This window comes from Phragmites australis, chromosome 1, assembly GCF_958298935.1.
Source record: "Phragmites australis chromosome 1, lpPhrAust1.1, whole genome shotgun sequence".
Taxonomy (NCBI): domain Eukaryota; kingdom Viridiplantae; phylum Streptophyta; class Magnoliopsida; order Poales; family Poaceae; genus Phragmites; species Phragmites australis.
In genome coordinates this window covers 19,441,952-19,454,479 of record NC_084921.1, presented here as the reverse complement: position 1 = coordinate 19,454,479, position 12,528 = coordinate 19,441,952, and positions in this window count along the sequence as shown.

Below are 12,528 nucleotides of genomic sequence, written 5' to 3'. Positions count from 1 at the left end.
TCTCTCTTATCCACTAAAACCCTAGCATACAAACTCAAATGGCTGGCCCACCCCTTTCCCAGAGCCCTACCCCTCAATTTATAGGCATAGGGAGGTGTCTTAGCCCTTAAGTTTCCTTATTCCCAAAATACCCCTCCCTTCCAATGGCCTTCTACCTACCACCGGAGTATTTTGGTTCATTTTTTGCTCCATCCATTAGAGGATCGTGGCGCCTTAATGACTTAGCTTTGCCTCGATGCAAGATTCATGAGGATGCCACGTGCACTCCATCCTACCACGGTTTTGAGGACAAACCATGAAACCGCCTCACACACTTCTCAAAGCGTGACTCACTGACGCTTGTTTTCACCTCAAGAAAGAATTCCGATGTCAACATGTGTACTTTGTTTTGCAATCTTTATCATCAGCAAGTCTCTCCCGCTCTCGATCCCTCGGGTCGCCTTATCACTTGCACCGGTATCCTCTTCGCTTGACTTTACCAACACATCGTCTTCATTCATCTTCTCATGCTTTGCTTGACCTCCATGTGCACAACTACGATCACCCATGACTCCACCCAGTCTCCTTGATCGACCAGCACCAAGAACCTAGCTTGGCCCCGATCATCCCGCCGTTGGCCGCCAAGTTGCATCCATCACCTACACAACATTAGACAAGTAAACATATTTCCCAACTCCAGCTCCAGTTAGATCAAAAACAAATTCTCAGTTCAAAGCACATTTTAGAAAAATCGTGAACGCCGAATGTTCCCGCATGCACTCCTCCTCAGTGCCAGACCATCCGACACGTGCAATCCATCAGACCAGGCCATATGAAATTCTCTCTACAAGAATAGTCCAACGTGCATTCATGCCCATCGCCGGACCATCTGACATGTTCAAACTTGCCAGAATCCATTTTGCATCCTCTCTATAAAGATTCCTACGGTGAAGCATCTGGTGTTCATTCCTTTGAATGCTGGACCATCCGGCTAAGTACAAGTCCACCAGAGCAAGTTTGCAATCTCTTCGCAAGAAATACTCTGGCGTTCGCAGTGCCCAACGCCAAACCATCCGGCGTGGACATCAATCTTTTACTTCTGGCTTGAAATACTCCGGTGTTTACTCCATCTGAACGCCGGACCATCCTACGTGTTCAAATTTCAAAACGCCAGACCATCCATCGTGTACAATTTTCCTGAACTCAGAGACAAACATGCTAACTCGATTTTCTCTACAGCTTTGGTTAGTCATGATCATGATTGCAGTACATATACATTCTTTTGCAACCCCCAAATCAACAATCCAAAACAACAACCTTGTCAATCACTCATCACATATAAATCAAGGCACATTTCCACTTGGTTTCTCATAGACAAAGGAGACATCATTTAGTGACGGGTCCTTATACGACCCGTCACTTATGTAGCCTTAGGTTAGGACCGGTCAGGACCAAAACATGACCTGTCACTGATGACAGATCATAAAGTTACCCGTCACTTATGATATTAGTGACGGGTCATAAATACACCAGTCACTAATGTATAACACATTAGTGATCGGTCTCTCTAGGCCAGTCATCAGTGACAGGTCATATGTTATGGCCCATCACTTATGACCTGGCATTAGTGACAGGTCTCCCTAGGCTAGTTATAAATGATGGATGATGCTACGACCCGTCACTTATCACCTGGCATAAATGATGGGTTCTATTATGATCCGTCACTGATGACTCTCCTATGTTATTAGAGCTGGCTTGCAACTGCGCACCCAACAGTTATAGTGCGCGACCTTGGCACCAACTTCTGGCGATTTTCTTCTATTCCGCTAGAGACTCTCTAATATCTTGTTGAGTTGAAGTTTGAATTGTTGCTAGGTTTTTGAAGATTTGCATCTCCTCCTTTCCTCCTCCTCTAACCTCTATTTGGTAGATTTTTGTGCTTTGAGTTGTAATCAACCATTTTGCATCTTTATCCAAAATCTTAGTACAAGTGAGTTGTATTTATGTTAGATTTGATACTAGGTTTTCCTGATCTACCACGAGATGCCACAGATCTAGTATAATTGTATGGAATTTTTAATCGCATGATTAATCACACAATTAAGGTTATTGTTAATAAAGAATGAATGTTTTTACATTGTAGATGGTGGACAGAAGTTAGATGTACCTTGAGACCCAGACTTGTCCGGAGTACCTGAGCGGGGTGAAGTATTTCATGACTCCTGTGTTGGCGGATATGAAGGATTAGGGTAAACTGGCAATGTATTGTACATGTTGTGATTGCAGGAATGATAAGAAGTTCCTGAAACCAGACAATGTCAATGCACATTTGGTCATACATGGATTTAAAGAGAATTATACATGTTGGAACAAACATGGTGAGGAAGGCCTTAACAAAGGAGAGATGGATTGGGGCCTTCATGCCGATAGTGTGGATCAAGGACTTATACCCGGTGATATGGATCATGATCTCAGGGACGAGGATATATTAGGTTTCAATGATAATGATCTCAGGGATTTTGAGGAGAATGTGGGTCAGATTGTGCGAGATGTCGAGCGGCACAACGAGTACAATAATGGTGAGTTTGCTAAATTCCAGGAATTTGTGCGGGATTCCAAGGCGCCCCTTTATCCCAACTGTAAGGAGAAGTACACGCGGCTATTTGGGGACCTAAAGCTTCTACAGTTGAAAGCAACCCATGGTTGGATTGACAAGAGTTTTGAAGCATTGCTGGATCTACGAAGGGACATGCTACCGGAGGGGAACTTGGTGCCCGAGGGCATCTACAATGCGAAGAAGATATTTTGTCCTTTAAGACTAGAAATAGAAAAAATACATGTATGTAAGCAGGATTGTATCTTATTTTATGGAGAGTATGTAGGGCTAGATCAATGCCCCGTGTGTGGAACCCATCAATACAAGCATAGAAATAACGGTGGTGATGGGGATGGATGCAAGAAAAGTAAAGGCTCTCCTAGGAAGGCGGTGTTGTATTTTCCTGTAATTCCCCGTCTGATGTGATTGTTTGCCAACAGAAAGAGGCCCAATTAATGTGTTGGAATAAGGAGGGTCGTAAGAACGACACAATGATACTGCACCCGATGGGTTCTGCTCAGTGGCGAACCATTGATTCCATATTTGGTTGGTTCTTGAAGAATTGAGAAATATTATGTTTGCTATGAGCACAGATGGCTTGAATCCATTCGATAACATGAGTACCTCACATAGCACCTAGCTTGTTGCATTGTCAGTCTACAACTTTCCACTGTGGCTTTGTAACAATCAGAAATACATTATGTTATTGATCTTGATATAAGGACCGAAACAACCTAGCAATGATATCGATGTGTACCTCAAGCCTTTAGTAGATGATCTTAATAAACTCTAGTCAGAAGGCGTTGAGGTTTGGGATCAATACAAGCAAGAGTACTTTACCTTGCACGACATGTTGCCCGTGACCATCAATGATCTACCAGCACTTTGTAACTTGTCAGGTCATGGATGTTTCCTTCCCAAGAAGCACCCATACCAAAACATGAACAAGCAGTTTGATGGCACAAGAGAGAAAGAGTTACCTCCAAGGCATTTCAGCGGGGAAGATGTCCACAATCAGGTTAAGAATATCAATGTTGTCCTTACCAAGCAAAAATGATCCTCCAAGGATGATGAACAAAAAGAAATGTGGAACAAGAAATCAATACTATTCGAGCTAGAGCATTGGGAAAAATTAGATGTTTATCACTCTATCGACAACATGCATGTACAGAAGAATATTTGCGAGAGTCTGATCGGTACATTGCTCCAAATGAAGGGAAAAGTAAATGATCATGAGAATGCATGAGCTAACCTTGAAGAAATGGACTTAAGGCCAGAGCTCCATGCACATGATACGGACAAAGAAAACTCCTACCCCTAGCAGCTATCACTCTCTCCAAGAAGGAGAAAAAAGAATTATGTGACTTCTTGCACAGTGTAAAGCTCCCTCCGGTTACTCGTCCAACATCACAAGACTTGTTTTTGTGAAAGAGCTAAAATGAATTTCGCCATGATGAAGTCCCATGATTGCCATGTGATAATGATGTCACTACTTGCGATAGCTATTAGGAATATTCTCCCAATTAAGGTTCGCAAGGCTATCTTGAGCCTGTGCTTTTTCTTGAATGCAATTGAACAAAAGGTGCTTGATCCAGACTCACTGGAGGAGCTAGAAAAAAGACACTTTGAGACTCTATGTATTCTTGAGGTGTATGTCCCACCACCCCTTTTTCGATATCATGGTACATCTCACTGCTCACCTTGTGAAAAAGATACACTACCTTGGCCCCGTGTTCTTACATCACATGTTTCCATATGAGACATATATGGGCATTCTCAAGTGATATGTAATAAATCGAGCCTATCCTGACGAATGCATCGTGTAGGGTTACACAATGGAGGAGGCATTGGAGTGGTCTGTTGATTACATTGACCCAAATAACCCAATTGGTATGCCTAAGTCTCGCCACGAGCGGAGGCTCACAGGTGTAGGGGTTCTAGGGAAGATGGCAATAACTCCTGATCCAAAGGCTTAAGACCAAGCTCATTTCCTCGTGCTGCAGCAAATGAGTGAAATATGCCCATATGTCAATGAGCACAAGCAAATGCTACTTGAAGAGAATCCAGGGCAAATCGAAGCTTGAGTTGTGAGGCAACATATGCAAAGGTTCGCCACTTGGTTCCGAGATTGAATCAGATAATTGAGTACTCCTACAAGTGCTCTGATATGGCATCGGGCCCTGTATACACAATTGTGACATATCAAGGGTACGATAGAAACAGATACACATTTTACACGATTGCCCAAGATGAGAAGAGCATATGCCAGGACAGTGGTGTACGTATAGATGCTTATGACAATGACATGCAGAGGAGCACATACTACGGTCAAATAGAGAAGATCTGGGAGCTGAACTATTTGGGATTCAAGGTAGACTTGTTTTGATGCCGTTGGGTATATGGGACAAAGGGCGTCACTAATGACAAGTATGGATTCACTAGCGTTGATCTCAAACATGTTGGATACAAGTCTGAACTCTTCGTACTGGCTAAAGAAGTTCGTCAAGTCTTTTATGTGACTGACACAACAAAGAAGAAACATCATGTGGTTCTCGCTGGGAAAAGATGCATCGTTGGAGTTGCAAATGTCGTTGATGAGGAGTACTTCAATCAATTCGATGAAATCCCCCCTTTTGCTACTGCAATCGTGCCACACCTTTCGCAGACCGAGAAAAATCCATACCTACGCTCCGACCATAATAAAGGGATCAGGGATCCATGTCAAGAAAGCACGAAAATGGCTAATTTGAATTTGTGTGTCAAATTTGTAATATTAATATCAAATTTTAATTTATATATAGTAAATTTGTAATATTAATGTCGAATTTGTAATATTAATGTCAAATTTGAATTTTAGGTTTCAAGTTATTTGAATTTGTAATATTAATGTCAAATTTGTAATATTAATGTCAAATTTGAATTTGAATTAAGTGTCAAATTACATATAAAAAGTAATGAATTTGAATTTTAGAAATTTTAGGTTTCAATTTATTTGAATTTGAATCAAGTGTCACATTCCATATATTAAGTGTTTGCTTACATATAACAAGTTAGATGGCTTTGAATTTGAATTAAGTGTAAAATTCCACATAACAAGTTATGAATTTGAATCTGGAAGATTTCTGTCAAAGTGATAAGTGACGGGTTATAATCTTCACCTGTCACTTATTATAGGTGATAGGTAATGGGTGATACTCTTCACTCGTTACCTATGACATATTGTCCAACGCTCTCTTTTTCCTCCTCAGCAGATCATACGGTGTTGAGATCTCTGTAAGCTCTCTCTAATCTCTTGAATATAGTCCGGCAAGTTCAATTTTATCATCACCAGATTATCCGATGTTCAGAACTCCATGGTGTAAGCAAATTTTCAATCATTCTGTCCAGCGCAAATTTTGTCATCATCGGATTATCTGGTGTTCAAATCATAGATGACGGGTCATACTCTTCACCCGTCACCTATGACTTTCTTCACTAGTCACTGATTACAGGTCATAGGTGATGGGTGAAACTGTTCATCCATCACCTATGACTTATTATAAGTGACGGGTGGTTATAATAGGTAACAGGTGATAGTTTTCACCCATCACCTATGACCTTATAGTATATATTGGCTGAGTCCCCGCCCTCCTGTATGTCATTTTGCCTAATTCCTATGTCCTAGCCCTAACTCATCCCCGAGCCACATCTGAGCCCAGGAGCCCACCGCCGTAGCCGCCGTCTCATCAAACTAGGAGCCCGCTGCCGTCTCGTCGGACCAGGAGCCCGTTGCCCATGCCACATCCATCATAAAGGAGGAGGAGGAGGAGGCCACCCGTGCTGCCATCACCCCCACCAATGAGGAGGAGGACCAGGAGCCTGGCACCGTCACCTTCCTCAGCGTGACGCCGTCCATCTCGTCGATGACAAACTGGAGTCTCGTTCACCATGGTGAGTCTTCTTCTCTGTGTGATGCTCAACCAAGATGTCGTAGCCGGTGCTCCAGCCGAGCCGTGGTCCTTTGTTCTTCTTTGTATGATGCCCGGTCGAGTCGTCATAGCTGGTGCTTCAGTCGAGTCGTCATACTTTCTTCTTCTTTGTGTGATGATCTGCAAGTGTGCAAAACCAAACCTAGCTACTGTCTAATGGATATGCAGTGTTCTTCATGAAGGCCTAACATATGTCTTTGTGTATTACCAGGATAGTAGATGTTTGACAGCTATGAACAATTGAACTATTTTTATGCAAGTAACTATAAACATCATTTTCATATGTTCACTTAAAGACTGAATAATGATTTGTCCATATATCCGAGACATGATGTGTTACTCATCCACTTGCTTCATAATTGACCTGTCACAATTACATAGTTTCCCATAAAGTTGCAAAAACAAATCAGGCTTTTAAAATGTATTTGAATATTGCTACAGAACGGAATGAATGGCTTTTGTTTGCTTGAAATGAATTTCAGTTTCAAGTTTGACTTTTACAAAGGTAATACTCTACTATTAGTTCAATTACACTTTGTGCCATGTACATCTTCACTTACTTATCACTTGCTGTCACTATCTTGTCAAAAAAGAAGAGATAAGTGCATCCTTAGCTTAGAGAAAGGGTTTTTTACAGTTAGATGTAGATGTTCTTGCAACCCCTATGCTCGTGCAGTCGCCATTAGATACATGAGCTACAATATGAAAATATTCTCATTCAAATATATGAACAGATGTATTCAAGAGTGTTTATGGAGAGGAGTATCACCATAGCCTTATTTATAGCGTCACTCCTTCAAAGAAATTGTAACCATGAGCCAAGCATGCACATAATACTTAATTTCCATTTTATTCCCATAAGCATAAGTTAACGCTATAATACAACATCCTTAACTTGTAGGTCTGCTCCTTTTAGCCACCACTAAAGCAAGGGATCAAGTATGATGACAGGAGTCACAACATTGACAACATGATAGTTCGACTAGTAGATTTAATAAACGTACCATGTACCTTATACCATAATCAACATGATAGTTCAACTAGTAGATTTAATCAGCATGATTATATTACACTTGATCAAAAGAAAGTCCTTCCAATCTACCATGTTCTTAACCTTGATTCCTTCTCTTTCCTCTATTTAGAAAATTCTCAGTTTTTTCTAGGCAAACAGTAATCTAGTGGTTGATTAAGTACCATGGAGCAGAAGAGGATTGTCACCCCTAAGAAACTACAAGCACAAAGGATGCTCACACTAGAGGGCACCCCGGTACAAGATAGGACAAATAGGAGCCCAAGCCCGTGCTCGTGGCACAGCCCGAGCCCTATTCCGTGCGAGCCGGAGAGCCGACGTTGGGCAAGTAGCTCCGACTATGATCCCGCTGAAGAGGTATTGAGATAAGTCAATGCATTTTATACTTCTTAAATGGAGGAATATTTTTTGTTTATGTCAACTCCCCATGTTTTGTCTCTAGATGGAGGAAGCGCACTCGCCAAGTCAGACAGCTGGTAGTAGTGCACGAGCCCGAAAGCCAAGGACACAAACACAGTGGTTGACAGACAATGTTACCATCACGGGAATCGATTCGGATGGGCTGCCTACGGATGAAAAGTCCTTGAATAGATTCTAGAGGGTCGCAAGGCTCATTGCTCGGAAGAGGGTGCCAATAACGACTAAGTTCGATGGCTCCGGGATGAAGCGAAGAGAGACTTGTTCGATAATGATGTCAAGGAGTATCTGGAGTACCTTGAAAACATGAGTGAGTGTTAAACGAATGTCGCAGTCAAGACAACAATGAAAGCGATCGGAAAACTTCACCGAAGCTTTAAGAGCAAGCTTGTTAATCGGTACTTGGCTAAAGGGGTGGAGCCTTCGAGAGCTATAAGCACTTGAAAGTGGAAGATTGGGAAGCTTTTGTGCATATGAAGAACTGAGAGCAATTCAAAAAGGAGAGTGAGGAGAAGAAGCAGCTTCGGACTAGGAACAAACACAATCACAGGACTGGTGCAATGGGGTATGTGGGGAAAAGGGCGAAATGGCAAGCATAGGATGAAAAGTTGCCAAAGAAGGTCGCGAGAATCCTTGGTTGCAATTCCTGGGACGATCGCAATCATATTTGCATGTAAGGGGTGAGCTGTCCGAAAGCAGAGAAATTACATTTAGAAACACGAAACCGAGTTAATTGTAAAAAAGGTAAAAGAAAAGGCAAACTAACCTAGCCAAAGTTTTTCATCGGGGTTAGGGAACATGATGTTCTCTCAGTGATGCCGTGAAACTCTGAGCACCCAGGTCGAGTGCGAGGTGTATCTAGTTATCAGGGTTGGAAATATGGCTTTTCCGAAGACCTCAAAATGTACAAGAAGAGGAAGAGGTCTGGTGTAGTGGGTGGGGATGCATTGACACAGGACATCACCCAGAAAGTTTATTCAAATATCATGCAAACACTTGCAGCATGGGGAATAGAGATTTCCATCCCAGAGGAATCTAGCTCTGGAATTGCATGGAAGAGTAGTTGCGCCTCCAAGGAGATCAATCAACCAGTAGCCGCTGTGACTGAGCTGGATACAATTTACCTACTAGAAGGGCCCACACCCTGCAGCCTAGTAATCAAGCCAGGTGGGTATCAAATGGTGGTTGCAAGGGGCCAGGTGTTTCCAGACGTCCATATCTTACATACAGTCCCGATACGTGCTGGCTATACCATGGTTATAGTGCACATGGTATATACCAATGCCACCCGTCACGTGTTGGAGCTCCCCCCCCCCCCATGATGAAGTTACAACTCTAGGTGAAGCTCTTCATCAGATATGTGACATCGTGGTCTCCAGTGCATCTCAATCTGGACGAGCTTCAAGTGCACCGCCGCCACATCCCTCACTTCAAAAGAAGGTGGCTTCACTGCCTTCTCCTCCTCCAGATAAACCAGCTTCACTGCCTTCTCCTTCGCATCTAGTAGCCTCACTTCCAGATCTAATTCCGTCTCCCCAATGAGCCCAAAGAAGAAGGAAAAGGGAGCCGGGAAGAAAGGCTATGAGAAGCACCTACCGAAGAAGTCGAAGGCCATTGTATTGGCGAAGAAGTCCATGGACATTGGAAAAGTGTGGGCTAGTGCCCACACGAAATTCCAATATGGAAAGCCCTTGATGATGGCAGATGACCTAGCAAGGGCGGAACAAGCATGTGTCGACCTACATAATTACTACCTGCAGATTTGTAGAGACACCAAGGCTCAATCCATAGTCGTACAGTACAAACAACGTCACTTCTTAACTGAGGACGGCTACTTCCTTATGGGTTTCAATGAGTTATATTACCTCTTCAACCTTGATGCTATGGACGTATCGTTATTACAAATCTTTACATTGTAAGTCCCTTGAAACTAGACATTAATTAATTAATACCACTATATCTTGAATCTAACTATTTTCTTATCTATAGACACTTGATCGAAGAAACGAAGAAGAAGAAACCCATCAGATTTCTTGACCCTAAGGCCATTACAGTCTCAGTCATCGAAACGCATGGTGACTATCATGTGGACTATGTGGCCTAGACAATACAACACTATTCCAAAATAGACTACTTATTGGGCGCCCACAATAACGACGGCCATTTGATCTTACAGGTCATTTGCCTCAAGTAGAACTTAGTATGGTACCCCAACCCATCAAGACCAGTAGGACTGAAAGGCAAATCTGGAGAGCGTGATTACATCGTTGTAGAAGGACTCCTTAACGCGTAAGTTTTGCCTGGCTTAGTTTACATATTTAACTTTTCTAATATTCAAATATTCCCTAATTGATCCCTCTTTATGAAGAGCTTTTGACAAGTACCTTCGAGCTAATCCTGACTACAACGCAAAAGATGGCTGCAGATTAACCCACAAGACCGGGTTCGTGGTAAATGCTACCAAACAGATTACGAAATGCTCTATGTTGCTGTTTTTTTTCTTTTGATCTAACAGTAAATTTTCTTTTCCACAGTGCTACCAACAACCATAGGACAATACTTGCGGATTCTATGTTGCATACTACATGCTGTTAATGATCTGAGCAAAGGATATCAAATTTCCCGATGTAAGTTGAATTTAAGATTATTCATAACTAATTTCAGTAATTAGTTTAATTCCATGATAACATGGCATTGGTTATGTGTCCGGTTATGCAAGATTATGAGGCTTCTTTTTTAGACGACGGTGCACTCCTAGGGATTCAACAACGGATCGCTAAGTTCATAATGTCTAAACTCATCAACCCACATGGCGAGTTTCACTATAAAAATCCTATGTCGTGAGGTCTTATGTAATATCAAGTGATTATAACTTTACAACTTATGATTCTATGATGAATTAATTGGAACTTTGTAACCTTTACGATTTTGTGATGAAGTGAGTTCTTATATAAGTGTGTCGATATGTATATAGATGTATTACTGTTGTTTGCAAGAAGAAGACAACTACCAAATCCTGGCTATTCTCCAAGATGCAGCTAGGAAACATGAGAAACCTGCAGGGGGCTGAGGTCAATAGTGATGGGTGAAGATCATTACCCATCACTTATGATCTATACATAAGTGACGGGTAACCTCGTCACTGTCACTGATATGTTTCCCCGAGCACATAGGAGATGCATATTAGTGACGGGTGAATACCATTAACCGTCACTTATTTTGTCACATAAGTGACGGGTAAACTGATAACTGGTCACTTATTTAAACACATAAGTGATGGATAACTATATAACCCGTTACTTATGTGATTCTGTCTAGAACATGAGAGACACACGTTACCCGTCATTAATGATCTCATCGGTGACGAATCAAAACCCGTCACCGATAACCTCTCATCAGGATGCGTTCGGGTGACAGGTTCGTGATCCGTCACTAATGACGGTTACCATCCATTACTGATGTATTTTTTCACATAGTGAATAATAAGAGTTAATAAAGTTTTTTTAAAAAGATCAAGTTCGATGAGTCGAAGGTATCAACAGAGTTGTGATCTCAGCACAGATCGAAAGGCACCGATCCAAGCTGATCTGGAACCAGTAACATATACATAAAAAAGAAAATTCAGCGACAAATACAATTCCACACCGACGCTTTCGGCCGCCCCGTCTCCAGCCCAGACAGAGACGCCTATGGTTAACCATTTCCTAAACGCAAGCATCAACCTAGGAGCAGGAGTTTCTTTTATTTTTATATTTCCTAACATTAATATTTAAATAAATAAATTTTATAAAAAAAATTATAAAAATAAACACCTACCTCTTATTATACGACGGTTAGACCTTTACCACCTTTTAAGGATAGTAACCGGTCTGACGCGCGTGCAGGGTAACAGCTCGGCTGTATGAACAGTATTTCGTTGAAATTAATGTTCACAATAATATTTTTCCCAATCTTCACAAAAATGTGGTCTTCTGTTGCTCCAAAAATATTAAACTTTTTTTACGTGTTTTATAATTCATGTGCAACTCATTTTAATTGGATTCAAAAGTATGGGTAGAATTTAAACTAAAATTATTAAAAAGACTACTTTTATAACTTTTAATAATTGTTATGGCCTCAAATAAATGTTCAAAAATCTGTGAAAATTTACTATATTCATCTTTCCTTCCCAGTGTAGAAGCTGAATGCAGCGGCGAGTAACATCACAAAGATAGCAAACCATCACCATTTTTCTTTTTTAGGATGCTGGTCTCATGTTTGATCTGGTAGCGATTAAAGAATGAATCTTGCTCTGGCGATCACGGTGGGATTGGTACACCTCTATATGCTGTAAAATTATGTGATGGAATAATTTCTATAATTATTTTTAGTCCTAAAATATATGGTAAAAAAGTGAGTTATTTTATAATATGCATTTTTATCATTTCACTTGAATAGAGTATTACAAAGGAACTCACTTTTTCACCATATAGCCTAGGGCTAGAAATAATTTTAGAAATTAGTCCATCACATAAGGTGAATATTAGTGAATATTTCCA